The sequence below is a fragment of the Amblyomma maculatum genome, chromosome 3 (genome assembly GCF_055883805.1).
Source record: "Amblyomma maculatum isolate TAMU_Amacu chromosome 3, ASM5588380v1, whole genome shotgun sequence".
Lineage (NCBI taxonomy): Eukaryota > Metazoa > Arthropoda > Arachnida > Ixodida > Ixodidae > Amblyomma > Amblyomma maculatum.
Genome location: NC_139346.1, coordinates 168,284,606 through 168,303,153, shown reverse-complemented (window position 1 = coordinate 168,303,153; position 18,548 = coordinate 168,284,606). Strand labels below are relative to the sequence as shown.

Here is an 18,548-nt window from a genome sequence, read left to right as displayed (position 1 = left end):
TATTGACAGTTTGAGTGTGACACTTTCTAGAGACGGATGCAGACTAATGAGCCTAAAAGATTTGTGCTTTAAAAACCAATTACAGGAAATTTAAGATTCGCCTAATTATACGACACAACGGCATTAAGGCTTCAGTCTGCGGCTCCTCTTGCGGGTTCTAGTTCGCGAATATGCACTTTGCTGTCCGCTTAATCTCGAATATTTTCATTTAAAGCGCAACTTTTATGCGCCAGTTCTGCGCTACAGCCGTGTCGCTGTTGGTGCCGTTGCCTATGTAACCGATCGAAAGAGAATTTCTCAGAAGAACAGAAAGAATAGCCGCAAGCTTTGCGCAGTTTGCTCTTGGCTCTTTTTTCTCTACTTTTCAGAAGTTCTCTTTCGCTCGGGAAAGTAAAGAGTGCTTTCTAACTGCACACAGATACATCTCTCAAACTTCTCACCTGAATATATCACAAAAATGCTTAAAAGATCTCCGCTCAAGTTTCGCGTTAGAAGACTATCGTAATCGCCCTTTCAATGTTTAGCTTCCTACAAATAAAGATCACTTTGATTGATTGATTGAAAAAAAAAAAATGTTTAGCTTCCATTATCCGACGCATGCTCATTAATCTCGCACTCTATGCCACTACCACTGTCGCGCTTTCACACACTCGCAAGCTACAACATTGCACGAACAACCATCAGACATAGTCATTAAGCACCGCTTCAACCAAGCAGCACAAACGTTCCTAAATCGCCTTGCGCGTTTGACTCGGGTTTCGAGGTTTTCTGTTTCCATTACCGTTCCCTTCTAGAAACTGATGCTAACACACAGATATTTGCCAAGTATGGCTCGCTTAGTGGCTTGGTTAGAGCAATGTGATTCGAGTGACGACCTCCTAAACAATGAAGATTCTGTTTACTCCCCTTTATCCCCATCCATGGCCATGAGCCATTCCCAATCAATAAAGGACATTCAATCAATCAATCAATTCTCATCTCGCCCTCTCAACTCAAAGGAGCAACCCGAGTTATACCATTACCACGGCATGTAGTCCTTGGACGCTACATAACACGCCGCCAATTAGTGCACAAGGACGCTAAACTTGCCAGTTGGAGCATTCGAATTTCAATAACACAGAGCAAAAAAAAAAAAAAAAAAGAAGTCGACAAAAAGAAGAGATGAACACGAGACGTCCAATTAGTAATCGTCCGGCCACCTGCCCTGCCTCTTATGATCTGCCAATTAATACTCGTGGTTCTCTGCTCTGACACGGAAACACACGCGGAAATAGACGCTGGATGGTGTACAGGGCTTTCCGCGTTCGCACTCGCACCGACCTTGCCTTTCTACTGTAAGCAACTGACTCGGTGGGTCATTACTAATGTGCGTGCGTCATCATGCGGCTTCAAAGCTCATAGCGAAACTTTATTGCAGTGCTTCCTGCGTCACAAGCATACATGAAATTATGTTGCAATTTGAGGGATACTATGCGTCTCTTTATTCTGCTACTTGCCTCACTCTTACGATGACGAGAATATACCAGTCCGTCTTATAAATGGCCTTTCATTGAGTGTGTTCGCGAATATTAGCGGGCCCTCAACTTTAGCGGGAGCGAGGATGTCATTGAGAAGTTGTTACTTCAAATGCATTCTGGGTGTGCTGCCCATTCTACAGAGTTTCATAAGTCCTTTATAATTCTTGCGCCTGTTATACATAACTGAAGTTTTCACCACAGAAAAGAACATGTTTGTGCGTGCTGGTTCATCGTCCCAGAGAAAGCACAGAGCAGTAACAGCAATGTACGAAGCGAGCACAGGACAGATGCTAGTATCAACAAAGGTTTATTTCGGTTGTGGAGCATACATGAACATTTATGAGAACCAGAAGTGTACATTTATTATCCAGATCTGCAACAAGACTTTGTTGATAGAAGCACCTCCCCTGTCCCAGCCTCGTCCTCTATTGATACTGCTGCTATGCTTTCTCCGTATTTTAAAAAGAGGTTTTGATATTGCAGTTTCTTTTTTGTTAAGCCCGTTACATGTGATTATCGTCTCAGGCCTGCCATAGAATGTAGGTTTGGTTTAGTTCATCTTTATGCGCAGCATATTGTACCTCAGTTTATTTTTTTTCTGAGACGCTATACAACAGATACATCGTGCGTTCACGCAAAGAGATTCCTTTATAGCCTTGCCCACTGTAACTGCTTCATCTGAGTTTTCGTATCGTCCTTGTTCATGCAGATCCAGCACTATTTCGCTGGCCCTTTTTATTAGTTCGTTTCTCATTTCAATTTTGATTTTCTATGCAGCGAACAAACACTTATGATGAGACTTGATATTAAAATCAACGTTCGTCAATTTACTGTCGGATGTATTAGGGGTGCGCTGGTCGTGGTGCATTAATCTGGGTCCGCAAAACACAAGTTTTTTACAGTACGCCAAAACTTTCTTTTGGAAGGTTTACATCTAAATTTTTTTTTATTCAATCTTCGCTTCAGAAAAAATGGGAAGGATTGTGGTTCGTCGTTAATGTCCGTCTGTTTGTTGTACTGGAAATAATTTATCCTTGCTTTATCGGTTGAAAAAAGCAGTATTGTTTCGGGATGTGCTTCAGAGAAACCTGGAGAAATGACATTGAGTTCTCATATTGTACCGCACCCTAAACGTTTCAAATGCCGAAGAAACCTTAGACAGCATTGTGAGTCATTTGTACCTGCAAAACTATCTTTCAGACGAATGATTCTTCACCATTAAGAACTATATAACCAGATGGACTTAAAACCAGAATGATTTTTTTCCTTGGTTACTGCTTAATTTCGCCACCCTGCTGGTGATTTGTTGTCTGGTGGAGTTCGGTATTGAAAACGTTTGAATATGCTTATTGAAGGCTTTGTAAGTGGCACATTTTACAGAGAACTTTGTTTCGCCGTGTTAAATATCACGTGAAAAAAAAAAAAAGAACTTCTCAGTAGTTTAGAGGTATAGCTCGGCTCTCCTCGAAAAAGAAGTGGTTCTATTGCATTTTGCCACATTTCTTGTTCATTTGAGAAACATTTTCTTTTGTTTCTTAAGAGGTATATGTGATGCTGCTTTTCGCAGTTGTTGCGAGCTTACGGATACGTCACAACCCTGCCGAATCCCCTGCCACAGCACCAGCTGGCTTTGCTTGGTCATGGGGTCTTGTGACGCTACGTTTATCCCGCCAATTATTAGCTGGTGAAATGGCCGGCTATGAAATTTCCTGATTAGTACAGAGGCTTATGACGTCCTCAAGTTACGTCACTTGACAGAACGCTGGTTCGTCTACAAGTATGGGACTTCGCGATACGATGTGACATCTCTCAACCTATCAGGAATTATCTTGACAGCCCGCAATATGAATCATTCAGATATTTTCTTGACACAGTGCAGGAGTCTACTAGTTTTTATCGGAGTGTGGACTCTAATGCTATAGAAATATTGACGAGGAGTTTGAACTGGGAAAGAAGTCGCTCTCTTCGAGAACTATTAAAAAAAAAAAAAAAGCCGACCCCGACGCTGCACAGCGCTCCTTCGCAATTGCTCTGCGCGTACTGCGACATGACGTGGTCGATCCGTGTAAAGCGGTTAATGGCGCTCACGTGTACTCAAGACTGGGACACCCAACAAGCGCCAGCAAAGCACTGCATACCTAATATCTGAGTTAGCGGCTAAAAACTGGCTCCTTTAATGAAATTAAATACGGTGATACGTATAACAAGAAAATTTGGGCATTTTTAGGGCAAAGGATTTCATCATAATTTTGCACTTATTGTACAATTTCTCAATAACGAGGAACATGTGCACCAGTATTCGCTTGGCAAGCTTCTAGTTTCTTGATATTAATTTTCAAGCATGCGACACCTTGGTTTTTTCTGCCAGTCTGACTTAATTGTTGTGAGCGCAAGACATACCTCAGAACAAAACATTTGGTCCGCATCGGAAGCTTAAGTCGTTTAAATCAATATAATCATAGGCAAATTCCGCACAGAAATCGAGCCTAAGTCATTCCCATGATCGTGTCAATGAAAGCATCTTATAATATACTACAATTGTCTCACAATGAAAAGGAGGTCTAGAATCCTGAACCTGTTTATTTATTGTCGTCGCGAGTAGTAAAAGGTAGCCTTCGTAAGCCCATTACATAACGAACGCAGATTTAATGTAGCTGATTGCATGCTGCATCCAAAAAGCAAAGATCACTGGCATTTTTCGACCACCTCCTCTATTTTAGTTTGTTAAAGGTCTTCCCGTAACGCTTCGCTCTTCGCTCTCCGCTCTCCGCACCAGCATTAGTTTTGTGCGAATATTCGCAAAAATTGGAAAAATCACACTAACATTCTGTTCGCATTGAAATCGCTTTGTAGCTGCACTGTTTTAGTTGGTTTTGAATATATACAATTCGATTTCGACTCGTTTTCCATTCACGCAGCACACCTACCGCTCGACAATGCTTTTTAAATGTAGCACTTAAACGAAGCTTGGAACTCTGGTTATAAGTCCATCTTGTTATTCAGTTCTTGAACATGAAGGACCATTACGCTGATAGGTAATTTTTTAAGGGCAAGGGATTAACAAATATATGCCCTTTTTACCTTTTGGATATGAAAATTTAAGGGCTTTAAAGAGGCGTAACAAGCTCAAGCTAGAAGGATGAAGCGATCGATGTACAGCCGTAGTTTTAAGCATGCTTAGAAAAAAAAAAATGTCAGGTGATTTTTATACTCGACAACACCAAATTTTATTGCAGGGGTTCGGGTATTTTGTTTTTGCCATAAGCTGCGGTACATAATTTGCTAAACACACGTGTATAAATACCTGCAGTTATACCCTACTCTATATTTTCCCACGAATAACCATCCTTCAAGTGCCACTCACTCCTTTCCAGATTCTTGATTGATGTAAATGAGTCACTGACATGTGACCCCTGCCGGCGCCGCGGCCCGTAAGAGCTGCTAACTAAGGTATCAATTATTTCACCTCGATGCCTGTTATCCCAACTTTCCAAATACCACGTGCCAAAGGCATGCTCATGTGGCTACCCTTGCAGCAGGCTGGACACGCTTGGGCACGATTCTGGGTGCAGCTAAGGTTCACCTTTATGTATAGGACGCGATCGCGTTAAGGTGTCCTTGATAATCCCAACGCTGCCATTCTCTAGACTGTCCGTGACGTGAACTATCGATCAGTGCTGCAGGGGGGATTTTGAAACCAGCAAGATATTCAACCTGCGATAACAATCCGCCTCATATGTAACTAATCAACGAAGCAAGATACCCAACTGCAGCCGAGTGGTATTATAAAATTATCTAGGGCTTAACGGCTCGTTCTTGAGTAGTGGATTCGTTATGTTTTAATATTTTGTGCGGCCACTTTCGAGAGCATTGGTCTTTTTCTCGGTATATCTACACGGCTAATATCGCAAGACGTTAGTTCTGCACGCATAGTTACGCTCACTATTAGCCGTCGTAGCCAATGGACATTAAACACAGCAAACTTAGAACGTCAATAGGATTATCCCTACGATAAGAAATCGTACAATTCATAGAGCGAAAATTACTATTTTGGTGCCAAATAAGGAAACTCTTTCTGGGCATAATGTTCGATTTGCCAAAAAGTCACGGAAGACTTGCATTCAATGAAATTCTCGAAAACAAAAACCAAAGAGACTTTTAGAACCTTGTGCTCTATATTGAAACAACTTAGAGGTTTATTTAATATCCGGTGTTTGTAAAATATTTTAAGAAGTAGATAAGTTTTCGACTTACTGCGGTGCTGAGCAGCTGGGAGGTAAGCCAGTTGTATGAAGGGCTGTACAACAAGCTGCAAGAAACTGTTGCCGACGTGCTCTATCGTACGGAAGTTGGCATCCTGTTTGCCGCTCCGTATGGCAAGCTTATCTTAATGGCGATCTAATGGCGGTGTAATGACGACGTGATTACGTGCTTCCTACGGTTACACGCAAGGCAATTGCGTCACTGCGAGACGAGATGCAAATGAGCCATTTTCTAGGAACCGTCGGCATTGTGCAGAGGAAGGGGGAGGGTGGAGAGCTAAGCGACGCGAGACCAGTCATAACTTCCGCGTAAACAAATCAAGAGCATGACGCGAACTATTGCCGTACCGGTCAGCAAGCTTCGTCTGTCATGATTGAGCTGTAAGATTACTATATTCGTCGACAACAACTAAGTATCCCAGTTTCATAAACAATTCTCCATAATATTTTTTTTAGCTGCCACGTGTATGACAGGTGACATCACTCGGTAAACTGAATAATCGGGAATGGTTTTCGGAGGAAAATAGGGTATGAATACAAGCTTCAACTCCGGGACTTGAAATCCTGGCGGCGTACATCTATCTTGCGGCTTATAATTCTACGTGTTTGCTTTGCCCTTCGTATACCACCGAACGCCATAAAAGCAAATGTGAAAACTTTATAGGCGTAAACGTCCCGAAGTGGCAAAAGGGCGTTTGACAAAAGAACAAGTCACGCGCATTGCTAAAATGAAAACATCAAGCATGCGTATTCTGAGCGGATTCTGTGTGATGCATCGATTTGCTATTGAAATCAGTGGCATGTTAATTATAGCGAAGGCAAAAATACCCATTTTGTCAGAAGTGTTATGACCATTACACTCATGAATAAATTTAGTATCAAGCAGTATAGTGCGACTCAAAGCTCAAGATTTTACTCAAATAATCTTAAGCTAAATGATTATGTGAAATGCCAGCCTTCATAAGTGGAAAGCCTCGCTTGAACTAAGCCGTACCAACGAGCCTTCGTTTTTTTCCTAGGGGTAGCATGCCACACTAGGAAAACGAGGGTTCTGTGCTGGATGCCCATCTCTTCCTGCCTCACAAAAGAACAGCGCGATTGGTCGAACCTTTTTAGTTTTTTCAGTGCTTGTTCCTTCTACTCCATTTTACCTTTTCTTTCTTTAGTTCGCAGTGTTGCAAGTATGCTTGTGGAAGATGCTAAGACACAGAGTACACTTGGAAACGTCCTTTCCTTTAAACTCAAGTAATTTTTTTTCCCGATGAGCCAACTACTTTATCGATAATATTGATACGTGGCAAGTTAAGGCCAAGAGATTAGTCCAAGATGACACCGCACACAGCCCACAGAAACACAGCAGCGTCAGCCGGGCACCAACCGACACTACTCGAACGTTGTCTTCACCAAAACTCACGAAATTCTTCTTCTTTCGTGCATATGCAGATATCAGTGCATGCACCGCGTAATGTAACAATATATTGCTTCAGAAGGCACAGGAACCCACGTACTAAAAGAAAAGAGTCCGTCAGTTACACGCGGGGCAAGAGTTTAAGTCAAAGGTTGCGTACTCGTCTTTTTTCTCACCTGCTGGCGACAAAACCTCCTATCAGTTGCGCAGTACTGAAAGAGGCCTTTAAAGCTGGTCCCTCGAACAACGCTTTGCGAAATGAAAAAATCAGGGGCACCTGTCGTTTTTATGAGCGCATCTGCAGCGCAGCAGAGCTTTAGTTGAACGGCGCCGGCTCTCCAATTACCGATTTTCTTTGGTACTTACGTAACCTATCGTGTATTGTGCACGTCGAATGTCCTGTGTGACTGCGAATGCCACGTGGAACTTGACCTGATGGGCAGCTTGGGACCGGCGTGATAACCCTGTTAGGCTCCCTATGACATCAAGGCCGCGAGATTCAAGGTCCTCTCTGGGTAAATAAACAAGCCAAATAAGAAAAATGTGGACTTTTAATGTGGGTATATACGAGGGTAGCTAACAGCAACTGACACCAAGGAGAGCATGGGCAACTTTAATTATCAGTGCGAAATATTAACTTAAGTGTAGATAGAACTGACAAGAAAGCATACGAAAAAATCCGCATTCCGCCAATAGAACCCGAACAGACATCGGAATTTCGTGTCATGTGCTCTAGAAATTGTGTTACAGCGACGGCGATTCGATCTTCTACGTTCTATGCCATTCATTTAGGTACGCTTCAAGAAATGAAACTTCAGAAAAACGCATTTGAAAACCTCCTAAGTCGGATCCCCAGCATTGCATAATTACAGCATGATGTCTTCGGATTCCTCATGAATCAAATTCATACACACTTTGTACTTTTCTAAATGGAGATAGGTTAACATGATTTTGGCAAATACACCACGCGCAGCTGCGCTAGTTCATAAGTATGCAACGCGAGCGAGCCTTTTTCACCGAGCCGCCATATATATTATTCCTTCAAATATATGTTTAATCATATTTCCTAATAAAAGCAAATTCAAAATTCAATTCCCAAAATTTGCTCTTGACAGACTTCCGTTTTGCATTCTCATATTGCCCCTTAAAGAAAATATAAAAAAAAGATTAGGTATTCTAGATAATAAGTCGAATACTCACGCCTTTTCAAACCCATAATGTCCGCCGCGCTGTTCAGTCCACTAGCAAGGACCGCATGAACATAACTCTTTCAGGCTTTAAAATACAAATCTGTAAACGCCAAAGAAGATATCGTCCGGCATAATTTAGCTTACGGCTAATTATCATCGTATTAGAGAAGAACCGCCGCTGTCGATTACATGAGCAATTGCATGAGTGTGATTAACGAATAAAAGAGATTGTAGAACAGCAATGTAAACGCTGCCCGAAGATTAACCAAAAATCATAGTCTTTGTTTATTATGTTGAAAAATATCGCAAAGTCAACACGCGACTTGTGAATCATTGTCCTTCTGCCTTTCTTGATACATATTTGCTGACTGCTCAGCGAATAGTCAGATGAAGCTAGCGCTTGTCTTGCGCGTTGTTTGTTTCCGTGTGTGACTATTTAAGCGCGTTAGAATTTCCTGTCTTTAACATGCACCATTTAACCCAAATCAACGTTGTTTTGAGTAATCTGTCGCGGCCACAATCCAGCGTTTCCCAGTGGACGTATTATCGAAATGGCGGAGAAAATCTATGACCGCTTTGCTGGCCCTGTGTGTTGCAGAAGGCGGGATGGTCTCAAGGGAGGAGACGTCCGGCTCTGACAACCACGGCAAGTTCTAACGTAAGTACGGACTGATGGTAGTATTCTGAGCCAACAATAAATCAGCGGTATCATTGCGAGCCCACGACCGACTCCACGGTAGCCGGCTGATGCTGCATCGGGACAAACGCTCAAGAGCCCTGGACGTATCGCGGATGTTACAAAAAGTATAATTTTCTTCTTGTTGCTGTCAAAAGTTGCGTTTGTAGAAAACGTCATCTTGCATAATGACGGACTTTAGTCCATGATGATAAACAAGTGGAACACGAGCGTTAGATCTTTCTATGTACCCAATGAAAGGTGAAAATTCAGGTTCCATTATTCGGGGCCTCGGCACTCGGTATGCACTAACGGCACAACTAAAAAGGTGACTTTGGGTTATTTTTTGCGAAACCGGGTTCTCGGGAACTCGCGATAAAATGTCCGCATCTTGGGGCCTACGGCTCAACTTCTAGATGGTCGTTATAGACTATTACAGAGATTGGCTTCATCTTGCCAATCAGCCAGTAAGATAATTAATGCTGGCCAGCTTGCATAACGATGTCTGATTGCTAATAACACGAAAGGATCGTCTGTAGACATACGGTAGCAACTTACTGAAGGCTCAGCTCACGACAAGGCATTATTTTTCTGTCATCTAATATTTCCTTTCCGATTGCAAACGTGTGCGCTCACAGTAGGCGATAACTCGTTCTGCACCGTCTTGCCACTGTATGAGGATCGCCTCAAGGCCGAAGTTTCTGGCGTCAGTGGGGACGTCAGTTTCTGCGTGCTCTTCAAGTGAGCTACTATCGAGGAACTTTCGAGATGGCGACAGAGGTCCTTGGAAGCTTCGTCTTAGGCACTACCCTACAAAAAGGGTGTGCCATCTTGAGTCAGGGTTGTTACTCTTTCAGTTGTTCTAGAGAAATCTGGCAGAAAGTGTCGATAGCATTCAATTACATGCGTCGAAGGGCCTCCTTATCGATTGGTCGTGGGATATTCGGATATGGCAGTGGTCTTGTCAGGGTCTCGAAGGGCTCTTTGTAAGCTAACGACATTTTCGAGGAAGCGCCCTACTCGAAGGCGAAATGAAAGTTATCAGGCTTGATGGAGAGCTATGCACATTCGAGATCTTGAAGCGCAATGCGCCACCACTCTAAGTGTTGGTGGAAAATGACCACATCTTCAAGGTACATCAGTCAAGACAGCGACCTCAGACTGGATAAGACGGTGCCCATCATATGATGGAGCGTGGCCGGCGCGAAGCAAAACTCAAACGGGAACACTTTAAATTCGTACCGACCGTCGAGGGTCACTAACGCCATGAACTTCAATGAAATAATCTGTCATTACTGTGCAACAGAATTATTAGAGGAAAATTTCCATCTTGTTGAAGGTGGTCCTTTCGTCATGTTGGGCTGCTGCCGCTATTTTGGCGCATCAAACTCACTGCTACCGCTCAGTGTGCAACGCAAAAGGAAGCGTGAGGTAAAAAAAAAAAAAAAAACAAAGCATAAGTAATCAAAAAACAATATGTTAAAACCTTTTCTTCCATTTCATAAGTTTCTCTTTAGCGGCACTAGATAGTCATCTCCTATATTTGGACCAATTTCACACAGCTCCTATGAAGCCTTCCTTTTTAAGGCAGAGAACAACTTTAGTAGTGACCTATCAATGCTCAAAAATGTCTGATTGCTCACTGCGGCCGGCAATATAAATTACGCGGAGCAATAATGAAAATCTCTGAAAAGATTACCTGTTCTGTTGTGTACTGTTGTGTACTTACCACTTCTTATTAGATAAATATATAAAGATCAAGTTTACTGCGAAAAAAGCCCTACGGACGCTGTTTACTCGTGTGTTACATTATGATTGTTTGCTGCCTCTTCTTACCGATGACCAAAGAAAGTATTTGTCAAAATTATACGGCCCAAAGATGTTTGCTCTAAGCCCAATAACGAGACTCGTAAAGCAACTCTAGCGTTCAAAATCTCGTAGATGACAAACCTCGCCCTCATTCCCCTCTAGATTACATCCATATTCCAGTATTGCTGCCAGCAGCCACGTTACAGTGCTAAGAAGCGAACCTCCTGGGCCGTATACTTTTGACAAAGACTGTACATGGTTCAGGAACTCTGCCTTGGGCAATACGGGGCTGAATCATCACCAATTTAGTAACTGGAAATGCACTCGAATCTCCGTGACATCGGTATTAACGTGCTCAAATATAAATTTCCTATATACACATGGAAACCAGTTAAGTAAACCTTATCCCCAGAAATGTTAGATGGCATATTAAGTTTGTTCGCGATATATTTTTCTTGTCAGACTTTAAAATTATAAAAAAAGACGATGTGAGACTGTACATTAGCAGCTATGGCTTTTCTGTTACCATTGTATTCTCTGATACACAATATACAGCGTGAAACAGCCGTGTAGAAGCTTCGTGGGAAACCTTCGGAGTTATTACAGTGTACAGAACATTTCCGTCATAAGGCAAAGGTAAAACTCACAACGGATCATGTAGAAATAACCTAATACGGCGTTGGCCCTTTGCTGACTTAAATTGAGGCCGGCTGCGGTGTAGTTGTCAATTATGAGAGAATGTGACGTACAAATCCATTGATGCATGTCACCACACACCAAAATGACGTGAGATTCCAATTGCGAAAAGGTACACACAATATCAACTGACGAACGTATAGATCTGGCTATATGCGGCATACGGGAGTATCTTGAGGCCCTCTCTGGTTGCGCGTTTGTCAGTTTTGCGTTTGACGCTTGTCCGGCACAACGACAACAATTTATCGTCGAGAAGATAAGATTTAAAATAATTCCGCGCTTACGAATTGAGTTCTTTATGGCGTCCTTATTGAAAGAGATGGTCTGCCACCTTCTCAAAGTAAATCGCCGTGCAGTGTAGCGTCTGTGGCTACCGCCGCAAATTCTGTAACGAGACATGTCGTTTACGTGCCAAATCGGTCGTTTATATCGGTATCTATATTTAGAGGTGTTGTTCTATTCTGGTCTTTGAAAGCTTCATGCTCAGGGAGAGGGCACCCTGCGATTAGAGCGATGTATCCTATCGAAACACACCAATTACAGACATGTACTTGGCGCATCTTCATATTGTTGTGCCAATGATCTGAGCGTGTACACGCTATCAGTTTTTGTTTGTCTGAGCTAGGAGCAAAAAATATGTAATCGGTAAAAGTCAATACATTGCACCCTTAAAAGGGAGTCGGCATAGATTGCTGGTTAAAAATAAATCTGCGGGGTCAGTGGACATTATACCCAGATTATAGCGAAAATATAGTCCAGTGAACCATACTTTTTATGCGACTAGTCTCTTGTAAAAGTGAACCGTGCAACTTCAGACGCCTCTTATCATTGGCCACGATGTAGACAGTCACCGAGAAAAAGAGTATCTGAGGTTAGAGTGCTACAGTCAGTTCCTCGGTTTCCCCTGGGTAGTGCGTACGCTGGGTGACGACGACCTTGCTGCAGTAGCTTGCGCAATCTATCTTGATGAGGAAGTTCCCGCTTAGGCATTGGTGTATGTGGAGCGCAAACGTACCTTTTGAGAGCAGAAATTCAGTGCAGCAAACCGTTTGTAGCGCACTGTAGTAGAAGAGCCATGACAGCACTGAGTAGGAGATGACTAGGCGACGCGGTGGCTTAGATTCTCATTTCTTGAGATTGGCGCCACGTTGAACTCGTGCTTCGTAAAAATGCAGTCTTCTCATGGCTCATTCATCCTGATATTTTTTCTGCTGCACCGCAAATTTCTCTTCCGGTTCTCCTTGACTAATGTACACACACTGCTCAAAGGGAAAACAGGAATGAGAGCGGTGGTGGTAGAAACATTTTATTGCCATCGGAAAAAACAGTGGGAGCTGCATGGCACTTGGGTGCTCCCTTACTACATAGGAGACACCCTTATAAGGCAAAAGAAAGTCCTTGAAGAGCAATCGTTCTCGTAGCACTGGAAATGATCTTGCGTTGGTCTTGACTTGAGGTGCTCTTCATGAGAGACTACCAGCAGGACTCTGCGACGTTCGGTGATGGGGGATGAGGAAAGGTGGGGCATGTAAGAAGGATGTGTAGGAAGTGTCCTGGTGTGCCGCGGAGTCTGCATGATGAGGAAAACTGGTCTGGGTATCGGGCTTGTAGGGTAGGGTGCAGTCCGAATCTGCAAGCTTCGCCAGTGTACGGCCTGCGCTATGGTGAGAGAAGGGGCGGGGGGTGTATATTCTCTTCGTGTGTCCCGGTAATACAAGAGAACATCACGGAAGGTTAGGAGGCGCTCATCGGCCTGTAGAGGGGGCTCCATTCCTCTAGCCCGGAAAGTAAGACCTCGGGGTAGGGAATTAACCTCCTCGTTGCAAGGGAGGCCAGCATGTGCTGCCGTCCAGTTGAGGCTTATGGGGTGCCGGGACGGCCAGAAGCGTAATATGCGAGCAGCGGTGCGGGATATATAGCCGTTGGCATAATTTATGATCGCAGATTTGGAGTCAGAGATAATTTTGTGGCAGATGTAGAGATGAGAGCAAGCGCAATGGCTGCCTCCTCTGCCTCTGCGGTGGAATTGGTGATTATAGAGCTGGAAGTAAGCAGCATTGCTTGACCGTCGGCTACAGATAGCGAGAAGCGGCGAATTTTTGTACTATAGGTTCACATGCTCGACGGCTCTGTCAACTTTGGGGAGTGCTGTGAAATTTGAATAGACTGTGTGGCAGAAACTTTATTGATGGAAGAAATCAATGGGATGGGGTGAGTGTTGCCCTAAAGGAGGGTGGCCTCTCCCATTATGTCTGCAAGTTTTACTTCTGTGTTCTTGTCCGGCTGATATGAAGTTGGTTGTAGCACAGGTGCGAGAAGGAGTGGACAGAGGAGTTTTATCTATGAAAGACACGTACCCCCCCCCCCCTCCCTCGAGCTGTTTTCCAACGTATATCACACTTCACCTTGACACATTAACTGAAGGATCACTTCAGCGAAGCCTCGCGAGGAATGCCGCAGTTTTGCTTTATCAAGCAATAGAAAGCCAAATACCCTACCACGGAGCAAGAAAGCCTGACACTAGCCGAGTTTTCTCACATTCAGGTGCACCTTTTAAGAGTTATCCTTGCGATGTCTTGTTCTGGCATCGCAACCACCTTTATTGTTCTTGTCCGTTATCTTCTGAGAATTTTTTTTCGATGGCTTCGAGCAGAAACCCAGAGCAGGAATATTGCAGTCTATTTTGTGCAGTTCACCAAAAACGAGTTTCAGCGGTGACTGCAAAATAACGAGATAATATCTTTAGATTCCGTCCGCTTGAAAATAGTACAGAACAAAAGCAGACCTGCCAGAAAATGACGTTTATTATACGCAACCTGCTAGACATGCACGTTTCAACTCTCTGAGCAGGTAACACCCCATCCTGGCTGATGGGTCGTTTTTGATTTTTCTGAACATTCATTGTTTCCTTTGAGCTCCTACTCACCTTAAAGAACACATGGCCCAGAGCATTTTAATCCATGCTTTGAAGGAAGCCGACTGACCGCTGAAAGGAGCGCGATTTGCGGTCAGTTTATCACCCCCCAAAAATAGTAATAAAACAGGCTGGAAGGACACGTGTAGTACGCACTGCAAAATAAACATGTAATTCCGCGGTATTTGCTATTCTGTCGATGGCCCCACTGCAGTGTGTCAGGAGTTAAGGCGCTCGGCTATAGATCCAGAGAATGCGGATTCGATATCTGCCACAGCTTCCAGGCTTCGAGGGAGGCGAGACGAGGTGCCTGTGTGCTGTGCGACGTCAGTACGCATTAACTAACCCCCGGGGGCGAAAATTGTCCCTAGCGCTCTACTGCAGCGTCCTACGTAGTTTCCGTCACCCTGTTATGTTAAATCATAAAAGCCGTACTGCCAACCAAATAATATATGATTGCATCATCATTGCGGTCAGTCCAATACTTGTTCTGATGCACGAAAGCTTTTATACATTCGGCAACTTCATGCTGTAAATTGTTGTATGCACTAATGTCTTCCTGCTGTACTTTCTTACCGCACCTATCTCTTTCCTTCTCCATGTACATTTCCCTTTTCAGTGTGATAAAAGTTGCGTCCCGTCTTTCTGACAGGAGGGGCTACGTTCAAACCTAAATTCTTTTTAATTTCATCTAGCAGGTTGACCGCTGGAAAGTTTGTGACGCGCACTATATTATTCGTTAGTATTTTCTCGATGTGCTCTATGCTTTAATGTCTACTTGAGTTGTTCGTGCTTCAAGGCGCTTAACTTTCAGTTAGCGTGCAGCGTAAAAGGAGAAAAATAATTTCAGTGCTTTTATCGATTGATTGCCCGTTTGATGTCTACTATAGGCAAATCGTGTAAGCAGAAGCATACTTTCCTCTTCATATTTTCGCCTCAGTATATCAATTTCGATCAGCTGATCTTGAATATGCCAGCATAGTATGAGATCCGCACACTACAATAGTCATGCAAGGAATCCAAAGATAAGCAGTAGGATTTATATAGCATAACCGGTATACGCGAAGGAACTCCCCGACAGCCATGCCGCCCCGGGCAGTGCTCGAGCAACTGGCTGGGCCAAGCAGACTGTCCGGGCGACTTTTTTTTTTGCTCTATGTAACTCCGAAACCTAGGCACTCAGCCACATGGCTACATTGAAAGAGGCCCAACCGGACCTTCTCGACATCCGGCACCTAATAGCGAAACTTAAATCTCTGCAAAACAAAGCTGCACATTTTATTGCATGCAACTATTCCTCGTATTCAAGCATTTCTTAATTAAAGGTGAGTTAGGTCTCGAGTTTTTAGAAACTAGGCAAGAAATTTATCGCATAATGTCTTCCCATAAGCTTTGCTATAACTCTTCGCATTAGAGTATCGAGAAAATAAAAACGGCCATTCAAATCTTACCTCGCCGCGACATTGATCACAAAGTGGAACGTTCTTATGCGCGCGCAAACTTATTACAGTTTACATTCCGTCATCTGGCGATTAGTGAATGGAACGATCTTAATAAAGAAACTGTTTGCATCACGAACCATGAAAATTTGGAGAAGCTTTGGTAACGCTATTGACTGCTTAGTCGAAATTGCACACCAAAATCAGAGCCGCTCCTCTTTCTAGTTTTTACACTGGTTTACTTCTTTTCTTCTCGGACCTGTGCTCTTGCTGCCATCGATTTGCATGTATACTATAGTCACGTAGTGGTGCCAAGGTCGTAGGCACTAATAGAGGATACAGGCGTAATAACACTGGAATCAGCTGTTTATTGGGCTGACTTGCGCCCGCAAAAGAACTAAGCAACTCGGCGGCGGCGATAACAGCAAATGCGCTCGTCGGTCTTCGAACAAAGAATTCGGGTTTCATTCGTCAGCGCTCAATTTAAAAGCGGCGTAGAGACATCTACATAAAACTGCGGACAATGACTAGCATAATCGGGAACATTGCAGAAGTACAAGCGCGTGGCTGGAATCCTTCTAGATATATCTCGAATCATCAGCCCCAACAAAGGAAATGATAAAGCCGCGTCTCGTGACAACGAGCATGAAGAAACAATACAGAAGTGATTCGCGTGCTTGATTCACAATGATAAGACCGCATACCTGCGGCTGTCGAAAAAGAAATAAACGCTTGAATGGATCGCGGCAATATTGTTTAAGTCTGTACATCACGTTTCCTGTTATTTTGCTTGTATTGTTAACATCCCTACTGAAAAAACTGTAAGGGGCAATAACCTCACATTTTCTCACACAATCTCACTCAATTCACATAAGAAATCACGTACAAGTCGCATATAATTGCATAAGTTCTCATAGTTTCTTGTACATTATCATAAATTATTTACAATCTTTTATGATAATGATGTGCACCATATGAGACTCTATGTGATTAAATGAGATTTTATGAGGTTATTGCCCCGTAGAACTTTTGGTTTTTCAGTAGGGATGTGATGACATGTAATATTCTGACGATTTTTTGATGTTGTATCCCCTCTATGTAATGCCCATTTCTGACTTTAGGGCAATAAAAAGAAAATGAAATGAAATAAACATAGTCATAGCGTCAAACCAATCTTCTCCTCTACGAGTTTCTACAAATTTTAATTTTTATCAAAACAATATCTGACAGGGGTATCCTTGCCTCAAGACTCACCTTCCCTTTATTCTATGCCGTCAAAGCCTATATATCAAGCCCTGTGGCTGTAAATTATAATTTATTTACAGCGCCATTCTATGCTTCCTCGTTCGGGGGGGGGGGGGGGGGGGGGGGGGGGGGGGCTGGGAATGCGACTTGTTCCTCCACACAATGAGCTTGCTTTGTGGCTTCCTTGATTTGTGTTTATGTGTTTTCTTGTGTGAATGTATTTTATCTGAACATTGTTCCTAATTCTAAGTCACAGTGCTTAATTAAAAAAACAAATGCTCGCTCCCCTCCAACTTTTACGGTGTTTGCTGTAATCTGCAGATAAATAAAATCAATGATAGCGACTACCACTTAATTTTATTTTTATGCATTTGATGTCAGGTCAAAATTATGCCTTCTGAAGTACGGATTGAAACGTACAAGGGTTACAGACTGAACAGAAAACAACGGGGCCACTTCAGCATCCCTGAGAGGAGAAACGATAGTCTTCGAACCTTTTTCTTAACTGACTTACACTTCACATAAAGTTACCTATGATGCGTGCTTAAGCTTCACTTGCAATATTTTGCAGTATTGAAGCAATGCATACGCGCTTCAAAGCGTTGCTGTGCAGTTTAGCCACTCGTGCTGCTAACAACGTTAGCCGCAATTATTTTCTGGCCGAGGCGTTACGATCATCGCAAAATGTGCACTTGCATTAAGTAGACATCGTCTGAACTGACAACGGCAACTTCAGGGCCCCTCAAGGCACACGTGCAACCTTGGATCTGAGACATGGTGACCGAGTGTAGCGTCATAATTGGAACCTAACATTCTGTTGCATTTGCATGAAAATCTCATCACTTATTCGTGAGCGGAAAGGACGCAATCTACCCATTTGACTACTGTTGCCTGCCTCAACTACAATATAGATATATGGCGCTGAGTGCATGCGCTGAAAAAACAGGTACTTTCTGTTTAACTGAGCTTTTCAGGTAATACCGAGTATAAACTTTTGTTTACAATTTTAATCTAATTACAACAAAATCCAGAATAAAAGTTGGCAGTAGAGAAATTTGATACACTTACGAGTTTTAGAATACGACGACCATATCGATCAGGGTGTACTGGAATAGAGGGACGAGAGTGCGCATGTGCAGAATACTACACTGAATGGATGAAGGGTACGGCTTTTAGGGAATGGGTACTCGCGCGTCGCTATCCCGTTCTTTCTCTCTCTCTCTCTCTTACACACACACACACACACACACACACACACACACACACACACACACACACACACACACACACACACACACACACACACACACACACACACACACACACACACACACACACACACACACACACACACACACACACACACACACACACACACACACACACACACAC

General features: G+C 43.2%; 1 protein-coding gene across 2 annotated transcripts in view; it reads right to left on the bottom strand.

Annotated features, from left to right (window-relative positions):
- Positions 1 to 5,910, bottom strand: part of LOC146196819 (cytochrome P450 3A41-like) — a 48,246-nt gene extending 42,336 nt beyond the window's left edge. The window contains exon 1 of one of the 2 annotated variants that reach the window (XM_084598541.1): positions 5,772 to 5,910. The gene's annotated coding sequence lies outside the window, so the exon portion shown is untranslated. The remainder of the gene's footprint in view (positions 1 to 5,771) is intronic. The other variant, XM_084598542.1, reaches the window with a different exon arrangement.
- Between the last annotated feature and the right edge of the window lie 12,638 nt (positions 5,911 to 18,548).